Source organism: Physeter macrocephalus, chromosome 7 (assembly GCF_002837175.3).
Source record: "Physeter macrocephalus isolate SW-GA chromosome 7, ASM283717v5, whole genome shotgun sequence".
Classification (NCBI taxonomy): domain Eukaryota; kingdom Metazoa; phylum Chordata; class Mammalia; order Artiodactyla; family Physeteridae; genus Physeter; species Physeter macrocephalus.
This window is the reverse complement of record NC_041220.1, coordinates 106630028-106649409: the sequence shown is the minus strand read 5'-3', so window position 1 is coordinate 106649409 and position 19382 is coordinate 106630028. Positions and strand designations below refer to the sequence as shown.

The 19382-nt window shown below is 49.0% G+C and overlaps 1 pseudogene; it reads left to right on the top strand.

Moving 5' to 3' along the window:
• The first annotated feature begins 17953 nt into the window (after positions 1–17953).
• On the top strand, positions 17954–18528 carry LOC102974734 (NF-kappa-B inhibitor-interacting Ras-like protein 1; annotated as a pseudogene).
• The last annotated feature ends 854 nt before the right edge of the window (positions 18529–19382 follow it).

Sequence of the window (19382 nt, the reverse complement as noted above, 5' to 3'; positions counted from 1 at the left end):
TACACGAAAGCTTATAGCAGTGCTATTCACAATGGCTAAAAGGTGGAAACAGCCCAAATATCCATCAACAAATGAAAAGATAAGCAATTGTGGTCTCTCCATACAATGGAATGTTATTCAGCCAAAGAAAGAAATGAAGTTCTGACATGTTTTACAATGTAGAAACTTGAAACCCTAAGTGGAAAAAGAGCTAGATTTGGAAGGTCAGTTGTTGTATGATTCCATTTAAATGAAATGTCCAGAAGAGGCAAATTTACAGAGGCTGAAAGCAGATTAGTAGTTGCCTGGGGCCAGGGGAGGAGGCGATTGGGAAGCAGCTATTAATGGGTCAAGGGGTTGCTCTTTGGGTGGTGAAAATGTTTTGGATCCAGACAGACGTGGTGGTTGCACAATATTGTTAATGTACTAAATGCCACTGAACTGTTCACTTTTTTTTTTTTTTTTTTTTTTGGCACTGCGCGGCATGCGGGATCTTAGTTCCTGGACCAGGGATCAAACACCCAAGCCCCCTGCAGTGGAAGCGCAGAGTCCGAACCACTGGAGCGCCAGGGAAGTCCCTGAATTGTTCACTTTAAAATGGTTAAGTTTATGTTAAGTAAATTTCACCGCAATTAAAAAAAAAAAAAACCTCCCCTTGAACCCATGACCTCCCACTCCCACCTGTTTCCTTGGTCTGGTTACAGGAACTCACTGTGTCATTTTCATTTCTCTCCTCGGCTCGTGCCCATGGGGTTTTTGACCCACGGCACCTCTCAATCATCTGAAGTCAGTAGTCAATTCCCTGTAACCTCCCAGCAGCTTTGGTGAAGTTGATCACTCCTCTTCCTTCTGGGTCCTTCTACACACTTTCTTGTTCCATCTTCCAGCCCACATGCCTCGATTTAGTTACCATTTTGAAATAAATTTAAAATTTCAACGTGTTTTTAAAAAAAAAAAAAAATGGTGGAATTGAATGTTCTAAATTCAGACCCTCCTCCCTACTCATCAGTTTGGTTTGAGTTGGCAGATCAAGGTTTTGGCATCCATAGTGACCCAGCTTCAAACCCTGACTCTGCTGCCCACCAGCTGTGTGATCTTAAGCAACTCAGCTACCCTCTCTGAGCTCAGCTTCCTTACCTGTATTGTAAACAGCATGTCCCATAACAACATGTGTGGGTATCAGTAGCCACGTGTGGACATGATACTCAGCACCTAGCAGAGACTCTTAAATTGTACCTAGTTTTTAACATCTCTACGTCAATCTTTCATAAAATTCAGAGGGTCTGGATTAGATGTCAAAGAAAGGCTGTGGACCAGACATGGTCAGCTCAGATCCTGCTGAGACCTGGAGGCTCACCCGAGCCCCTTCCCTGAGCTTGCTGGGTTGTTCCCGCCTCACTGGCCGCCCTCCATGTTCTTCTGGGGCCTCCCCTTCTCCTCGCCTTCTTCTTTCTGCACTTGCCCCCTGGTCCCCTGGGTGGCTCTGATCCCATCTCTACTCTAGGGAGTCCTGTAACAGGGAAGAGCCAAATCTGACTACATGTTGGACCTGTTTCTTTTACTTTAACCTTTGCTTTCCACTGCTTTTGTCCACTAAAAGGATACTGTCTATTCACAATGGCCTGCCTCAGGGAACCCTGCCCCTCTGCCTGAAGGTAAACCAAAGTGCCTTTGTTCACCTGTGGATGGCTACAAGAAAGAAAAATTAACACATCTCCTCCCCGAGGCTGGCCATTCCAGGGGACATTTGCAAATCTTATGGCCTTTTTACTTTACTTCCTCATTTCCTCCCCCTCCCCCTTCTATAAAAGAAACTGGCATCCAAACCCAGATAAGATGGTTCTTTTGAGACATTAGTCTGCTATTCTGCCGGCATCAACTCCCATTTATTGGCCTGTCGTGTGGCAGGCAGAGCGAGCTTGGACTCATTTTACGGTCCCACGTTTTACGTCACCAGCCCAGACCTGTGTCCCACGTTCCTATCCAGAGCACATCATCACTCGGATACCAAATGGAATGAAGCTGGCAAGTGGCTGGGTCAGTTCCTGCCAGAGCAAAGGACTTGAAGACAGTCATGTGCCTGAGGCCAGAGCGGTCGCCCTGGGCTGCACTCAGCTACTCCCTCCACTTGGATGAATAATCCGAGTCTCAAACTCACTATGTCGGAACCTGCTCCCCTACAGTCTTCTCTTCCAGGTAAATGGCATCACTGTTCTACCTGCGGTCCATGCCCCGCCTCGCCCCTGAGATCTACCCAGGATCTGACCACTTCTCTTCATCATCTCCCGACCCTCTCAGGGTTATGTCCTCAGCTCTTAGCAAGGTCCACAGGCTCTGACCCTCACCGACTCATACCCGACCCATGTCCCCACCCTCTCTTCCCCCTTCCCCTCCACTCTGGCCAGCTGGACCCCTTGGTGTCCTCAAGCAAGTCTAGTACACGCTTGTCTCAGGACCTTTGGTACCTGCTGTTCTTCTGCCGAGAACACCCTGCCTCAGATTCCCAAAGGGCTCCCTGCTCACTTCCCTCTGGTCTCCACTCAGATAGGACCCACTGGAGAGGACCCCTGACCTCCTGATGCTAAATGCAGTCCACATAATCAACCCCTCATTTCCGTCTACCCTACCCCTTTACTTTGGGAATGGCACCCATCACCACCTGGTGAATAGTTACCTGTTTGTTGATCCGTGTCCTCCAACAGGAACCTGTAGCCCAGAGAGCTGGGATTTGGTTTTCTGTGCTGGCCACTCTTCGCCTCCCAGCTCTGGTCCTCTACTTCCTCTGCGCTGCTCATACCCTGGCTGGCCTGCTCCCTTGCAACTGGCTGCCAGCCCAGCAGTAGGTGAGGGGTGTGAAGAGAAGGAGTTGGGGGCGCTTCTTTCCAGCTCCCTCCCTGCTCTGGTAACAGCTACATCCTCCTCAACTCCAGCTGCCCCAGGCGGCCCATCCTCCAAGGCTCTCAACCAGCTCCGCCAACACTGCTTCTTCCCCGCCCTCCCTCGCACTTGGGCTGACGGCTCCCTGCTGTCCCTTGTTTGTTTCTTTCCCTCTGCCAGGGCCTCCGTAAGTCCTCCCTTCACCATCTGGGGTGGATTCTGTTTCCTCCGGAAACGCTAGCCCTGCCGGCCTGTCACATTCTCTGCTGTGTCCAGCACCTAGGACAGTGTTCCGAAAGTAGTGGGTGCTCAATAAACATTCTTCACAATGAATTAGCTAATGAATTAATTAGCAGAAGAATGAATGGAAGGAAATCAGTATGCTATTTGAAAGAATGAATAGATAAACGGATGGAGCAAAGCATTTTGCCTCCTTGAAAGAAAAAATGAGTTAAGCAGATGAGTTAACTTTCATGGAAGCGTAAACGGAAAAAAAAAAGGTGAACAGAATCCCTGGGTTTCTCTGAATTGTGCGCTCAGTGGACCACTGAGCCCTTTTCCTCCATTGGCTGTCACCCTGAAGGTTAAGATTACAGGAACGTCCTCCCAGGCAGATGCATACAGGGTCTGAAATCCCCTTGACGTTGGAGCCCCAGCTGCCAGCCCCACCTTTCCAGCCTGGTGAGGTCTGGAGGAGGTCAGGAGAAGCCAAATGCTCCCTCTGGGGAGGCAAAGGGGCAGAGCAAGGGAGGGGCCCAATCAAGGCCGACACCAGCTGATGTCACTGTTGGGCCCAGGCCTGCGGACTCTGTCCAACTTTAACAGCCCTGACCCTGGTCCCGGGGCTATAAGCGTCCCAGCAGCAGTGCAAGGGGCTCATTCCCTGAGGAGGAGCCACAGGCGAAGCTACACATGGACACCTATTCGCTGCGTGTTGCCAAGCAAGCTCTCCTCTGGGAAAGAAATCCCTCGGTCCATTCATTCATTCATTCGCTTACTCGGTCATTTATTCAACAAAGGTTTCCCGGGGACTTACTAAGAGGCAGGCCCTTGGTGAGTTGCTGGAATACAGAAATGAATCAGATAAAGTCCCTCCTGGAAGGAGCTGGCACTCATAAGAGGGAGACAGATGCACAGCAGAGAAGTGTAACAGTGCGGAAACTGTCCATCTGTCCGTCCATCCAGCAGACATGCACCGTATGTGCACTGTGGTCCAGGCACTGTTCCAGGTGCTGGGATGGAACAATGAAAAAGCACAGCAAAAATTCCTGTCCTCGTGGAGCTGACATTCAGGGAGGGAGAGAGATCGTAAATAAAACACATAAGTAGATGATGCAGTGTATTAGAATGTGAGACATGCCATGGGGAAAAAAATCATTAAAGGAGGGTGATGGGAGTGTAGCGTGGTGGGGATAAGGAGATAGCAAATTTTTAAAAGATGGTTCTGGAAGGCATCCCTGCAAAGGTGACATCTGAGCAAAGACTTGAAGGAAGGGAGAGGCTGAGCCACCTGGAGCACTGGGCTGTGTGTTACAATTGTCAAAGACACAAGGGGCTAACTATCCCCGCAGCCCAGAGGGAAAAGCTCTCTGGGTGGGAAGGAAAAGAGATTTCCAGCAGAAGGACAGCCGAGGGAGAAGGGCCAAAAGGGCGAGTAGCTACCGGACTGTAGACTGAGGGGGAGGGGAGAGTGACGGGAGATCTTTCCAGAGAGGTCGGTGAGACAGGAAGATGGGATGAACCCAGTTGCTTAGACTGGGTCCTGTTGGCAAGGGATTCGCTTTGAGTAGTGGGATAGTGAGCGATGGAGAGATTAAGATGCTGATACTAGACCACTAACCAGCTTCAAACCCCAGCTCCACCACTGGCTCTGTGACATTGGCAAGTCACTTAACCTCTCTGAGCCTCAGTTTCTTCCCTATCTGTAAAAGACAAGAGTCACAGAACCCACTTCACAGGACCAAGTGTCTTAGAACTGTGTCTGCATCATTTATTCCTCCGAAAGAGCACGGAGGGGCCGGGCCAGCCTGGAGGAAGGGAGGTGCATTTGAGAGCTTGCAAGGTCTTTGATCACATGTCCTAGAGCAGGACGTTTGTATGTAAAGATGATTTATCCCTTTGTTCGATGCCTGATTCCTAAGCACTAGCCATCTTCCAGGCAACGTGCTGGAGATACAGACATGGATCTGCCCTCTTGGGTTTGCAATCTGGGTGTAGGGGCATGGATTCCAACATGCACCATCCAGGGTAGGCTTGCATAGTGTGTGGAGTCAAGGGGAAAAGCCTGACTCTGAAAAAACCTAGAACACCAGAGAGGGCAGCGACAGCATGACGTCGGTCACTGCCACCACCTGGAGAGTTCCTTAAAAACAGATTTCTGGCCCCCACCGAAACCCACTGATTCTGAAAACCCAATGGGAAGGTCTAATAAACTATCATTCAATGTGCCCCAGGTAATTCTAATTATCAGCAAAATTGCCAAATGCTGATCCAACACAACCTCCTCTTTTTGCAGACAGGAAGCGTGGCGTCCAGAGACTTGCCGGAGGATGAGCAGCCAGTGTATAGCCAGGCAAGGCTGGAAATCAGAGCCCTCACATCCCCATCTGCATTCATTTCCTAGGGCTGCATGACAAAGCACCACAAACTGGGTGGCTTAAAACCACAGACTTGTGTCCTCTCACACTTCCAGAGGCTAGAAGTCTGAGACCAAGGTGTCAGCAGGGCAAGGCTGTTCTCTCTTGAAGGATCCAGGGAGCATCTGTCCTGTGCCTTTCTCTCACCTGCTGGTGTCGCTCGCCATCCTTGGCTTATAGCCAAACAACTTGTCTCTGTCTCCATCCTCACCTGGCCTTCTCTATGTGTGTCCTCTTCTTGTAAAGACATCGGTCATCTTGGATTAGGGCCCACCCTACTCCAGTGTGACTTTATCTTAACTAATTCCATCTGCAATGACCCTATTTCCAAATTAAGTTCACTTTCTGAGATACTCGGGGTTAGGACTTCAACATCTCTTTGGGGAGACACGGTTCAACCTGCAACACCTCCAAGGCTTGTGCGTTCCTCCCGCTGACATATTTAATGGTTACGAGCCTCCTAATTCCGGGAAGATCTCAGGGTACCGACACTAAAATAAAACGGATAAAACGAGACTGAGGTAATAAGAAATAATGAATAAGTAATAAAACGGAAGAGGGGACATAACTGTAACAGATGCTTGGGCTAGAGACGGTTTGAAGCCACTGATGACTCAGGTTCACTCTGAGTGTCTGGTCTCCTGACTCCCCAAGGGAGTTGTTGTTACAGGAATGTGGCCCGGCATCTGGGAAGGACCCCTTCAAGCAAAGGGAAAGTTGATGATGTGAGAGTGTGTCTCCTGGACCTTCTGAACTTAAAGATGTTACCCCCTAGCCTGTTTCACACGTTGTTCTAGAAAATGGATGAGATAGTGCAAATTACATAACTGGGATAAATAACATTTTTATAAATCATTGCAACTTACAAAACTTTTTCACGTTTATTAGCAGAGATAATCTTCCCCAGGATTTTGTGGGGTGGATGGACTCACACCTTACACTCGCAATGAAAGACTGAAGGACAGAGAGTTAAGTGAAGGCCACAAAGTGAGTTGTAAATGAGTCACAGCTAAACCAGGCTTCCTGGCTCTCAGCCCAGGCCTCTCCCCACTATTTCCCCCATGTCAGCAAGGCTTTCATGCTCTCCACCACTCTCTGCATGCTCAGTCTGCAAAGTCATCTTAGTCAATCAATCAATAAGTGTGTAAGTAAATGGCTATATTCAATTAAAATATTGTACATTCTGGTTACTACTTAATTGACATTATCTCATCTGTTTTCAACAAGCTATGAAATAACCTAAGCAGACATCAGCTCCAAGGCTGGAGTAACGTCACACGCCACCACCATCCCAGCCCTGTGGGGTTCTTGTACTGGAAGGTACTCAGAGAAGATGCTAGAAGGAACAGAGGCCACTCCCGGCCCCCATGACGGGCTCCAACCTCCCCTCCAACATAGCTTCCTTCCAGCTAAGAAAGACCACCACTTCCTGGACAGTTCTCCAGCCAGAGTACATGGGGCTGAATTGACTTGAAAGGATCCTTTGAAAGGTATTGAAGAGAGCTGCTGAAATGAATAGGCTGGGCTCTGTAACTAAGCTGGAGTTTGGAACCCAAGCAAAGATGGAAATCCATACGTACTACATTTGTCCTTTGACAAGCAATGGATTGTTATTATTAGGAGCTTATCCTGTGCTAGACCCTCAAATAAATTTGCATTTCATCCACCCAATCGTCCTGCAAGAATCCATTTTTTGATGAACACGCAGAGACACAGAGAGATGAAGTGGCTTGCCTGCTGTCAAAGAGCAGAATTGCGTGTTCTGCTGCCTTTGTGTGTAGCCTTTTGCCAAGGGTGTCACTCTGGTGCAGAGGTGTCCCTCCTCCGTCAACCTCTCCAAGCACTTCCTGGGACCAGGCTGCAGGCACAGCAGGGAGTACGTAGGTGTGGAATTCTCCAGATGTACACACCTGTGTCTTCTGGGCAGCAAATATTGAGGTACCAGATTTGGAAAGTTACTCACCATCCTGCAGGTTTCCGCCCAGGAAACACTCCTGCCAAATGCACCCTTGAACCATATGCTCCTGCATGGGGCATTCGTGCTGCTTCTCTGTCTCCCTCCTCTCCTAGGGACTCGGGGTGGACTTGTTCAGAGAAGCCTTACCTCCTGCATTTAGCACAGAGTTTCCCCAGAAAGCCCCTCAGTGCACCCAGAACTGCAGCCTCTGTGCCCCTCACTGCCCTGGGGTGGACATTGGCTCAACACCTCCCAGAAGTCAAAGCGTGATTGGCTGGCATTGGCTGGCCAGCATCCTCCCTGCTCTGCTCTTTGGCAGACCGTGGAGTATCTCCCTTCTTCCTGAGCATGGCCTTGACCTTTATAAAATGAACGGTTCCTAAGTGGCCTCTGAAGGACCAGGACCAGGGCCAGGTTGGCTGGTGAGAACAGGGAGTTTTCCAAGCCTGCCCCTTGGGATTCTGATTTCATGGATCAGGGATGGGGCGGGGCATCTGAAATTTAACAAGCACCCACCCCACTTCACCCCACCCCATCCTGAATGATCCTGATGTGCAGCCTTCAAGCAAATCATCAGCTTTTGAATGTTTCCCAAACTTCTGCCTTAGCTGGCTGCCTTGATGATGTGTTACTTTAAGCAGAGTTATTTATATTTTGTAGCCAGCTTTGCCCTAAGACAGTGGTTCTCACCCTGTCTGTTCATTAATGCCCCTTGGGGAGTGTTATATAAAACCCAAAGCCAGGCCCCTCTGAGCTGGAGCATTTTAAAACCTCCCTGGGCAGTTGTAAAGTATGGCCAGGGTTGAGGACCACAGCCTTAAGTATGATATGCATGGAACCTACTAGATATTGAAACATATGCATAAATGCTAACATAAGAGCACGCTCATCCACAACCAACCAAAAAGCATCCTGGGTTCCGTGCTTTGAGAAACCCTGGCAGAGGTCGCTATCATGCCTATTTTACAGATTTGGAAACTGAGGCTTAGAGGCTCCCAAATGCTGACTCTTCTAGAATTAGGACGTTACTTGCAGAGAATTCAATTTCAGCCACCCAACTCTAAACATCATGCTTTTTCTGCCCGGTCAGGGGCAGAGAAGTGAGTGGTCCTGCCTTCCAGTGGGGTGGGATTCAGGGGTGATGGGACTCACTCTGGGTACCAGTTTGGAACACAGGCTAAGATGAGGCTTTCCAAAAGACCCACCTTGGGAATCAAGTGTGTCCAGATGTACGCAGAACTCTGCAAAGAGTCTGGCTTTACCATGCTCACCTCGTGATTAATTCCCTCTGGTTTCTTCTGAGATTAGCAAAAAGGAATAAACTTTTACTATTAGAGAAGCCAAGCTCTAATCAGCATTAGAAGGATCAGATTTGTCATGATTCCATCGTTTGTGTGGCTCATAGGCTGGCGCATGACCTTTAGTTCCTGGCAAAGCCTAATTATAGGAAAGCTGTGCTCAGTTTGAAAACTGGCTGCCTGTTTACTGATCCAATCTAATTAGCTTCAGATTCCCTGACCAGCTCAAGAGCAATGAGCTGCATCTTGTGTTCACCAAAGCGAGTAAGGAGGCCTCCCTGTTCCCGGGCAGCCCGAGGCAGGTGTATTTATAGTCTGATTCTTCAAGGGCACACAAAATCCCCGTCTTGATGGGCACAGTAGGAAGCTGGAAGGGATTTCCCAAATTAATTTTTTTCCTAAAGACAACGAGTGCTTCTGATTACAAAATCCTAGCATATCAGTCCTAGCCATGATGGGATCAGAAGAATCATGTTACAGATCTTCCTTTTAGAAATGAGGTCAGAAAGGGCTCAGAGGGACATGCTGGTTAGCAGAACTGAAGGGGATGATGCTGCATGTCCTGAGGCTGACTTCATTCTAGATTCTGAGCACTGTGGATGCTGAGATGAATAAGGCTTAACTCCTGTCCCCTAGGAATGCGCTATGGATGGGGAAGTGGGTCACAGACATGGACGGAAGTTTCCAGCATATTCTAACAGAGGCAGAGGTGGGACGCCAGAGAGGAGGCATGTGGCTGTGTTGTTGTTGTTTTGTTCTTTTTGCGGTACGTGGGCCTCTCACTGTTGTGGCCTCTCCCGTTGCGGAGCACAGGCTCCGGACGCGCAGGCTCAGCAGCCATGGCTCATGGGCTCAGCCGCTCCACGGCATGTGGGATCTTCCCGGACCAGGGCACGAACCCGTGTCCCCTGCATCGGCAGGTGGACTCTCAACCACTGCGCCACCAGGGAAGCCCCTGGTTGTAGTACTCTTTTTAAAATGGAGAAACTAAGCTTAAAACACTTGGTATCCATGATCAAGTCCAAATTCCTCAGCCAGATATGCACTAGCCTTCACTGCTTGGTCTCACTATCCATTTCTAGCCAAGAAGCAACAAATGAAGCACCCCCTGCCCTCCCCAGTCCCATGGCAGACATTATTAATGACCCAGACTACTCTTCGCACTAAGCCCAGATTCAGCTTCAGAATCCTTCTCGACACAGCACTGCAAGCATCAGGGGCACCCAGACACCTGGGTGGGAAAGGGCGTGCCGCCCGCCCGTCCTGGCAGCTGCCTCGATGCTGCAGTGTGAGTGCCACAAACTCGGAGCCTGCGTGCACTTACTCCTTGCCCTGCCTCCTCTACCTACTCACCGCTGCCCAACACCAAGTTGCCTCCTTCCTAAGAGGGTCCAGCGCAGCCAAGAGGCATGAATGATGCCTTCATCTGCTCGAGGATTCTGCCCCGGGGCTGCCAGCACCAAGTTTCTCCTGAGCCCAGTGGCTCTGGGAGGAACTCAGAACGGCGAGCACACCCTTCACTGATTTTTTTTTTTTTTTTTTTTTTTGCGGTACGCGGGCCTCTCACTGTTGTGGCCTCTCCCGTTGCGGAGCACAGGCTCAGCGGCCATGGCTCACGGGCCCAGCCGCTCCGCGGCATGTGGGATCTTCCCGGACCGGGGCACGAACCCGCGTCCCCTGCATCGGCAGGCGGACTCTCAACTACTGCGCCACCAGGGAAGCCCCCACTGATTTGTTTTTTAATCACAGGGGATGAGAGCTGAAAAGGGAAATTATAAACATGGGTTAGGCTTTATTCTGGACAAGCTTCTGCACCAAGAATTCCCATGACCTGGTTCAGCAGAGCCCGGGTTCCTCTGAAAGTCTGTCATTCTTAAAATATGTATGTGGCGAAGCCCCTAGATGGTCAGATCCTTTCTCCATCCCTAAGGGGCTGAGTCTTCCTTGTTGGTTATCCAAATATGGCTGTTCTCTGATTTCATTGTCAAGGCCTGTGTCCTACACTCATCTACTCAATTACTCAATCAATCAGTCATCAGTACTGACACCTACAGCGTACCTGACCGACCTGGGCTGGTCCCGGGGACACAGAGGTGGACAAGCCACCTGGTCCATGCCCTTGTGGGGCTGCCTTCCTGGTGCTACCGTCTGAAATCCGGGATAAGGCCCATCCAAGCGATTCCCTTGAAGAGCCATAGGACCTCTGGTTCTTAAACCCGAGGGCTCATGTCACCCCAAGCCCTGGCTGCCTACAGATCCCCCCATCCTTCTCAGGGGTCCCCCCGCTTCTCACGGCTCTCTCCACCTCCATCCCCGGGGACCTTGCTGTCTTCTGTGATTCTTTCCCCATGAAGCCTTCCACCAGTGCCCACTCCCTCTCCCGAGCCTACCCCACCCCTGTCAGTCTGACAGGCACCGCATAACTTTCCCCACTGAGTCTTTCTCCCGGTCCCCACAGGGACACAAATGGAAGAAGGAGGGTGATAAACTGGGAGAATCATGGCCTCACACAAGATAGAGACAGCAGGGAGTCCCTTGAAATATATATTCGGTGTATGTTTTTTTTTTTCCAAGTTTTAAGCCATTTAATTCATGAACAACTTTAAGTGAAATGCACACAGGAGGAACTGGTTCAATTCTCTCCTGTCGGCTGGAACATTCTGACACCTCTGGAGGGGCAGGATCTCCCGGGTGCAGCCCAGACCTGGAGAAACCACCCAGCGTTTGCCTTTGGTGGTGGCAGTGAGACCACGGTCAGAGCCAGTCACCTGGTGTTTTATGCGGCTTCATTTTCACAAGCCCGTAGCCTCGGCCCAGGGGCAGCCGGAGCCCAGAACCTGGGACCCGATGGGTTGCACTCAAATCCCACCTTCTCTCCCTGCTGCCTGTGGTTTCAGACAAGTCCCTTCACCTCCTGGGGCTTCTGTCCCCTGATCTGTAAATAGGGGTGAAGACCACGAGGCCAGCCTCACAGGAGTGTTGTGCGGATCGAGCCAATACGTGCGCGGTGCTTACGACAGCATCTGCTGCTAGAAACGCTTGATAACAGGTGGGGAAATCGAGGCTCAGAGGGGAGGCTGTCAGCCCCAGGTCACCCAGGAAGGCAGGGGCAGAGTGCCCCTGAGCCAGCTCCCTCCACCTCTCACTAGCTCCTGAGGCGTGTCAGAGGCCACTGGCTCTCAGGTGAGGGGTTTCCTCTGCACCTGGGCATGGGGTCAGGACACGTAGGAAAGCACCAGTGTTGCTGCTGACCTTTGACCCATAGGGACCTGGGATCACTTGGCTTTGGACTGACTCCACCGTCAATCTCAGCACTAAAGCCCATCAATCCATCCCCGAATTCCTGAACCCTGGTCCAGCACGGGCCCTATTGCCTTCTTGTAACATGCTGGCCTCACTTTTTACCATTTGCTTTTGATGATCTGGGCCCCACTCCCTGAAGAACACGGCTGGCCTGCAGATTTCTGAGGTCCAAGGCCTGGCCACTCTGAGAGGTGACTTGGAGAAGAGCATCCTCAGCACCTGGGCTGGGCTTTATCTGCTGTGCCACCAAGATCCCTGGTGTTTGCCCTCGGTCCCGTGCATCAGCTCTCTCCAGTGACTCAGCATGAGGCCAACCTAAGTCCTCCTTCCCGCACCTGATGCCCGGCTCCCACAGTGCTGCCTGGTTGCCCGTGGTACCCTTGGTCCTTGACCCTTGGCCTTCTCTCAGTGCCAGCAAGTTCCCGCCCTCTTGGGGAACGTGAGCTGCCGGGAGTTGGCCTGGGATCAGCCTGCAGGGGTCCTAGGCCCCTCCCCTCAGTCCCGGCTGCTTGACCCTGAGCCACGATTGTTTCTTCCAAACTGCAGTGTCTGCATCTGTGAAATGGGAATAACAGAAAACCCCACCTCACCGGCTGGGAGGGATTCTTGGATCCTCGGGAAAGCTCTCTCGGTGACTGCCTCGGACAATCTATTGGGACAACACCAACGATAAATGGTAGCTGTTGCTATTAGACCAGAGTTCACAGTTAGTCCAAATGTTTCCATTTTCACACTTTTTGTAACAAAGAAGAAAAATATACATAGCATAACAGTTATGAGCACAGAGGTGAGAGCTAGCAAAGTTTGGGTTCTCCCTCTTGCCAATTGTGTGACCCTGCACGAGTTTCCTTAAACCTCAGTGTTCATTTCTTCATCTGTAAAATTGAAAAATGATATCTAACTCACGAGCTTTGTGTCAAGATGAAAAGAGATAACGTGTGAAAATGTCCTCTCCCAGTGTTGACAGAGAGTAAAAAGAAATCCATAAACAAGGTCATCACTGTTACTATGTTACCATTGTGTACAGGTAATTCCATATGGTTGTTTCCATACTCTATTTACACTTTGGCATCCTGCTTTTTCCAATTTATGTTCCAGAATATTCCCATCATCATTAACATTATTGTACTGACTGTATAATAGTCTGTCTTTTAGGTGCTCATATGTCCTTTAACCAGTTGGTCATCGTTGATTTCCTTTTTTCAATATTACAAACAGCTCTGGAATAGACATATGTGGGCAAATAGGTCCTCCAACATTGTGATTCCTTCCTTGAAATCGATTTCACGAAATGGGATTAACTGCATCAAAATGCAATGCACATTTTTAGGTTTCTTGATGTACATTGATATTTTGGGTTCCAGAAAATTTATACAAATTTGCATTCTTGGGGGTGTATACGAGGCTTCATGACACATCACTCCCTCCCCTGACTTACTAAGGAACAATCTGAGCCTCTCGACTCAGTTCTTTCTGCTCCCGCGTCATGGCATTCTCTTGTTTAGGGACAGTGCCCATTTGTTGAGTCATTCACTCATTCATTTATTCATTCAATGCTTAATTCTCAATTTTCATGTTATTTGGCCTTTTTTCTTTTTTAAAAAACAGCTTTGTTACAGTGTAATTTATATACCACAAAAGGCACCTTTAGAAGTGTATAATTAAATAGTTATAGAGTTAGGCAACTACAATCTAATTTTGGAATATTACCATCATGCCTGAAAAGAAATTCATGCCCCCTTACAGACACTACCCCTCCACGTGCCTCCCCAGCTTTGGCAACTTCTAATCTAAGTTCTGTCTCTGTAGATTACAGATATGCCTTTTCTGGACTTTTCTTATAAACAGGATTACACAGTACATGACCTTTTGTGTCTGGTTTCTTTCACTTAAGCATGACATTTTTGACATTCATCCTGTCGGCCAGCGTCTTCTTTTTTTTTTTTTTTTTTGTGGTACGCGGGCCTCTCACTGTTGTGGCCTCTCCCGTCGCGGAGCACAGGCTCCGGACGTGCAGGCTCAGCCTGCCGCCATGGCTCACGGGCCCAGCCGCTCCGCAGCATGTGGGATCTTCCCGGACCGGGGCACGAACCTGTGTCCCCTGCATCTGCAGGCGGATTCTCAACCACTGCGCCACCAGGGAAGCCCGGCCAGGCCAGCGTCTTCTTGATAAACCTTCTTCACTTGGCTTGCAAGACACTGAGTTTGTTTGTTTCCCTACTACCCTAGTTATTCCTTCTCCTGGAGCTGGGACTTGGGGCAGTAAGTGAGACATTCACCTTGGGAGAAAAATCGAAGGAGGTATTGAAAAATTCAGTCATCGAGATAAATAACATTTAACACAGTATTTCCGAAAAGTCAAAATGAACAAAAAAAACTCCACGATGAACAAAATATCAACATTTTAAATAAAGGCAGGATCTAGTGGGGGATGAGGGGGAGGCCAGTGAGGTGCGTTTTACGAGCGTAGAATCGGATCCTGAGACAAGGTTTTCCACCCACATTCTCTGAAAAACAGCCTTTGGCATCCCGTGGCCACTTTCCCTGCTTTAATTCTTCTTCCTAAACCTTTGTTACCCCTTGTCTGTCCCTTAAGTGTTTATTTATTTGTGGAGTGTGTGTGAGGGCTGATGCATTTCAAAGAATGAGGCCAGATGAGCAGGTGCAGCCACGTCAAGGAGCAAATAGTTCCTCTATCATTTGGATTCTTCCCTTAGAATAGATTTCAATAAAGGAGCTACTGTGTCAAAATAAACCCAATGCACAGTTCTAAGTTTCTCTTTTAAAAAAAAATTTATTTATTTATTTATCTTCGCTGTATTGGGTCTTCGTTGCTGCGCACGGGCTTTCTCTAGTTGCGGCGAGCAGGGGGTTACTCTTTGTTGCGATGCGCAGGCTTCTCATTGCGGTGGCTTCTTTTGCTGAGGGTTCTAGGCACGCAGGCTTCAGTAGCTGTGGTGCGTGGGCTCAGTAGTTGTGGCTCGCGGGCTTAGTTGCTCTGTGGCATGTGGGATCTTCCTGGGCCAGGGCTCAAACCCGTGTCCCCTGCATTGGCGGCAGATTCTTAACCACTGCACCACCAGGGAAGTCCCTCTAAGTCTCTTGATGTCTGTCAATGTTTCACATCAATGTTTCACCCAAGGACGCAGAGAATGTCTCCTTCTCTCGAAAGAGCGCGTTGGATGACGAACTAAGAATCCTGACCTTTATTCATAAGCATGGAGGGCTTTTAGACAAAGGAGCACTGTGGTCCCCAAATCAGTATCAAACATCCGTTCACGGCAACAGAGAGAGGAGGGGATGCACTACAGCAGGGCTGACGAATGTTTTCTCTAAAGGGCCAGATGGTTTTCAGCTTTGTTAGCCACACAATCTGTTGCTACCGCTCAACTCTACCACTGGAGTGTGAGAGCCGCCTGAGATGTGTACATTGATGCGTGTGCCTGTGTTACAATAAATAAATAAAACTTTATTTACAAAGACAGGCAGTGGGCCAGATTTGGCCCATGGGTCATAGTTTGCTAGAGTGTTCATGTAAGCTCATGAAGTCTCTGACTTAACGCTTAGCGCAGAAGCAGCCTGGAATGTCGCTCGGAACAGTTCTTACCAGGAGTGCTTTACTAAGAACTTACCCCAGACAATGTAAGTGCCGCTCACAGAGCACCCTCACCCACGTGCAATGAGAGCTTTGAGGAAGGATGGGTGGCGGGTGGCGACTGAGTACGTGAGTGAATGGATGACTCTCCGTCAGTGAAGAACAGCCGAGGACACAGGGCAGGAGGAACTGGGGGGCATGCAAAGGCTGTTCCATGAAGACGACACTTCCTCTTCCTCTACCTCTGTCTCGAGGAGTAACACCCTCAAACCCCCTGCTGCTCCAGCAGGATAAGAGCTAGCTAACCTGTCATCCTCCTCCTCCTGGAGCCCCACATCCAGGTGATCCCATCTCAGAGGATGTCTCTACCGGGGTTCTCTGCATCCCCACTGGCATTCTCCCAAGCCAGGTTCTTGTCCTGTCCCACCTGGATATCAGCCTGGCTTCCGGTCTCCAGCCTCCTGTCTGATTCTCTATAGTATCCCCTGGGGTACTCTTTCCTGAAGGCAAACAGCATCATCAGTTCTCTGCTCAAAAGCCTTCAATGGCTCTTAGCTGTTTCTAGATTAAGTCTCCACTTAGAGGAAGAAGGAAGAAAATAAGGCAAGAAGGAGGGAGAGGAGGAAGGAAGGGAGGGAGGGAGGGAGGACAAGCATTCAGGAGAGCCCGTCCTGGGGCAGCACTGGGCCAGCAGCATCCCTGAATTGTCTCACTCTCCCCTCACCCCTCATGCCTGCCCCCATGACACAGGAAGCCCTCACAGTCCTGCCCGGACTCTGCACCAGCCTCTCCCAGCCAGGCGTGCCCTTCACCTGACCTTTTTTTTTTTTTTTTAGCATCTTTATTGGAGTACAATTGCTTTACAATGGTGTGTTAGTTTCTGCTGCATAACAAAGTGAATCAGCTATACATATACCTATATCCCCATATCTCCTCCCTCTTGCATCTCCCTCCCACCTTCCCTATCCCACCCCTCTAGGTGGTCACAAAGCACCCAGCTGATCTCCCTGTGCTTTGCTGCTGCTTCCCTCTAGCTATCTATTTTACATTTGGTAGCGTATATATGTCCATGCCACTCTCTCACTTTGTCCCAGTGTCCCCTTCCCCCTCCCCGTGTCCCTGTGCTCTCTTCACCTGATAGATTCCTACTCATTGTTTTAGGATTTGCCTCCAATCCAGATTTTCCAACGTAGCCTTCAGGGACAGCTTCAGGCAAGTTCCGTTTCCCCCTGGAGTCAAGGATGCTCCATTCCCATGCCTGGGGCCAGGCCCAGAGTGGACACCTAGCCAACAGAGTGTAATAGATCAATGCAATCAGCTTCTATTTTGGAGAACTGATATTGATCAGGATTTAATGGTAATTATTTGTTTGTTTCCTTGACTCTTCAAAATTAATCCTTGAGTAAGCCCATCAGTACCTAATGCCAAGTGAAGAGACTGAAAGAGAAACAGCACCTCACCATGCCATTTAGTAACCTGATTTCCAGGTTTCCTGCTCACTTTCCAAGAGAGAAAAGCGACCTTTGAATACCTCTCTGTGCAAGTGCTTTCAGTGTTGTCTCGTTTACCCCTACGACACAGCAGCACTGTCATTCCTATGTTATGGCTGAGCGACCTGACTCAGAGAAGTCAAGTAACTTGTCTTAGGTCACACAGCCAGGAATTGGACTGATTGCCCTCAATCTTTCCCCACACCAGGCTGCTCTCAGATCCAAGAGAAACTAAAATGCCTTTGTGGTGTTTTCTCTCCATCAATGTGGTAACACTACAGAGCCACGCTCCCCTCTGAATTTTATAGGAGCAGGGGACAGGGGAGGTCTCCTAAACCAGCCTCTGCCTGTTGGCTTTCTGGCCTTTTAGAGGGTCTTGTGTTAGAAGAATCTGGAGAGGAAGAACATGATCTCCAGCATCAGAAACCCTGAGATGGACTGGTTTGGAGTCTCCTGAAAGCATAGTAAGCAAGAGGCTTCTTGATGTACAGTATCCAGTGGCTGCTGATCTAGCCACAGACAAATCTCAGTTCAGTATGGCCTTTGCAGCGGCTAAATAGATTTCAGGTTGTCCTACCTTTGAGGCTTGAGTGGGAGGGACCTGAAGTCCCTCCTCGAAGACAGGGCTTAGGAGTGAAACCCTGACTTCATGGCATCATGGACCCAGGTTTTCGAGACAGACCCCTTGTGTGCTATAGCATTGAAGCACCACCGATGATGATGATCTCTCCCTTTGGGGGTTGGGGGTGTCAGCCCCTCAGATCCTCTGCTACTCACCGTGACTATTAGTTGTTGGCTTTCCAACATCCTAAGAGAAGATGGGAAAGGTCTGTAAGGTGGTGGTTTGTGGCTTGTTATCTGTGGGGAAAATGGCAATTTTGGAGTAGCTCCTTTATGGGAACCATGCTGTTGGAAGGGAGGACTTTGAAACAATGGAAGGTGTGTATATGGCTTCAGTGGGAACAGATTGGGGAGTCAAGGAACAGTTACATCTTTAGGACACCAGGGGCCTGCAGGAAGGTGTGGAGCTGCCAAAGCATTATTTTTCATTTGCCGATGGCTTCGTTTTTGCGTACAGTGTGAATAACCTTGAATCCTTTCAAAGAGTGGAGCTTCTGAAGAAAGAAATTGATCAGTTCAAAGACAAAAAAGAGGTGGCAATTGTTGTGTTAGGAAACAAAACAGACCTTTCTGAGCAGAGACAAGCGGACGCCGAAGTGGCACAGCAGTGGGCCAGGAGCGAGAGGGGGCATCTGTGGGAGGTGACGGTCAGACCACAAGACCCTGATCGAGCCCTTAACCCTTAGCCCGCAAACTCTCCCAGACCCAGAACAAAGCGAGCTTCCCTCTGCCTGGGAGGAGAAGCAAAGGCAACTACAGCTCTGAGAACTAAACCCTAGGGTGCACAACCGTCCCTTGAATAGTGACTGCCTCGAGGTGTCCTTGGACTCATGTAAAACAGGCCATTTCTATCTAGCTTTGGTCCTTAGGAAACCGCTAGGGAAGTAATTTAATGCACTTTTAGTTATAATTCAGTTACTATTGCCTGACCTGAAGTAATATGTTTGCATTCTCCTTATTTCAAACTTGTCCCTGAAATTAGCACCTTTGTTATCTATATTATGTTGCATTTGTCAAGAGAATAAAATAAAGTTTGGGTGGTATGCACATGTAAAAAAAAAAAAAAAGCACCAAGGCAAAAATCAACAAACCCACTCCTTCCAGCCCTGGTATTAGGTGAAATGCCGACCAGGGCTTTTATTAGAATTGAAAATCAGACTAACTGTTCCAAATACAGGACTTCTCTTTTCTTGGCTTCCAAGGAAAAGCCAAAAAGGAGAAAGAGAGACCCAGCCAATGCAGGCTGATGGGAAAGGGGGGCAGCCCAGAGAACTGTAGGGTTTTCAGATGTATGAATAACTTGAATAAAAATCGATAGCAACATGCCATTTCTTCTATGCCAAGAACAGAACCCTCCCTTTATAAATATCCTCAGGGGAGCGACTGTGATGGATAGATGCTGGGGTTTGTAAAGGTGGATCCATTTTACTCAGTGGGGGCCAAGGCGCCTGATCAATAAACCGACGATTATAAACCATCCTTTAAAAAGCCTGGAAGGAAATACAGGAAAACATTCACAGTAGTTTCCAGGAATGTGCTAGTTTTGTTTCCTTCTCCTGTTCTTTTTTTTTTTTTTTTTTTAATTTTTGTAATCATGAAAATATGTTAAAGTGAAAATTAAACTTT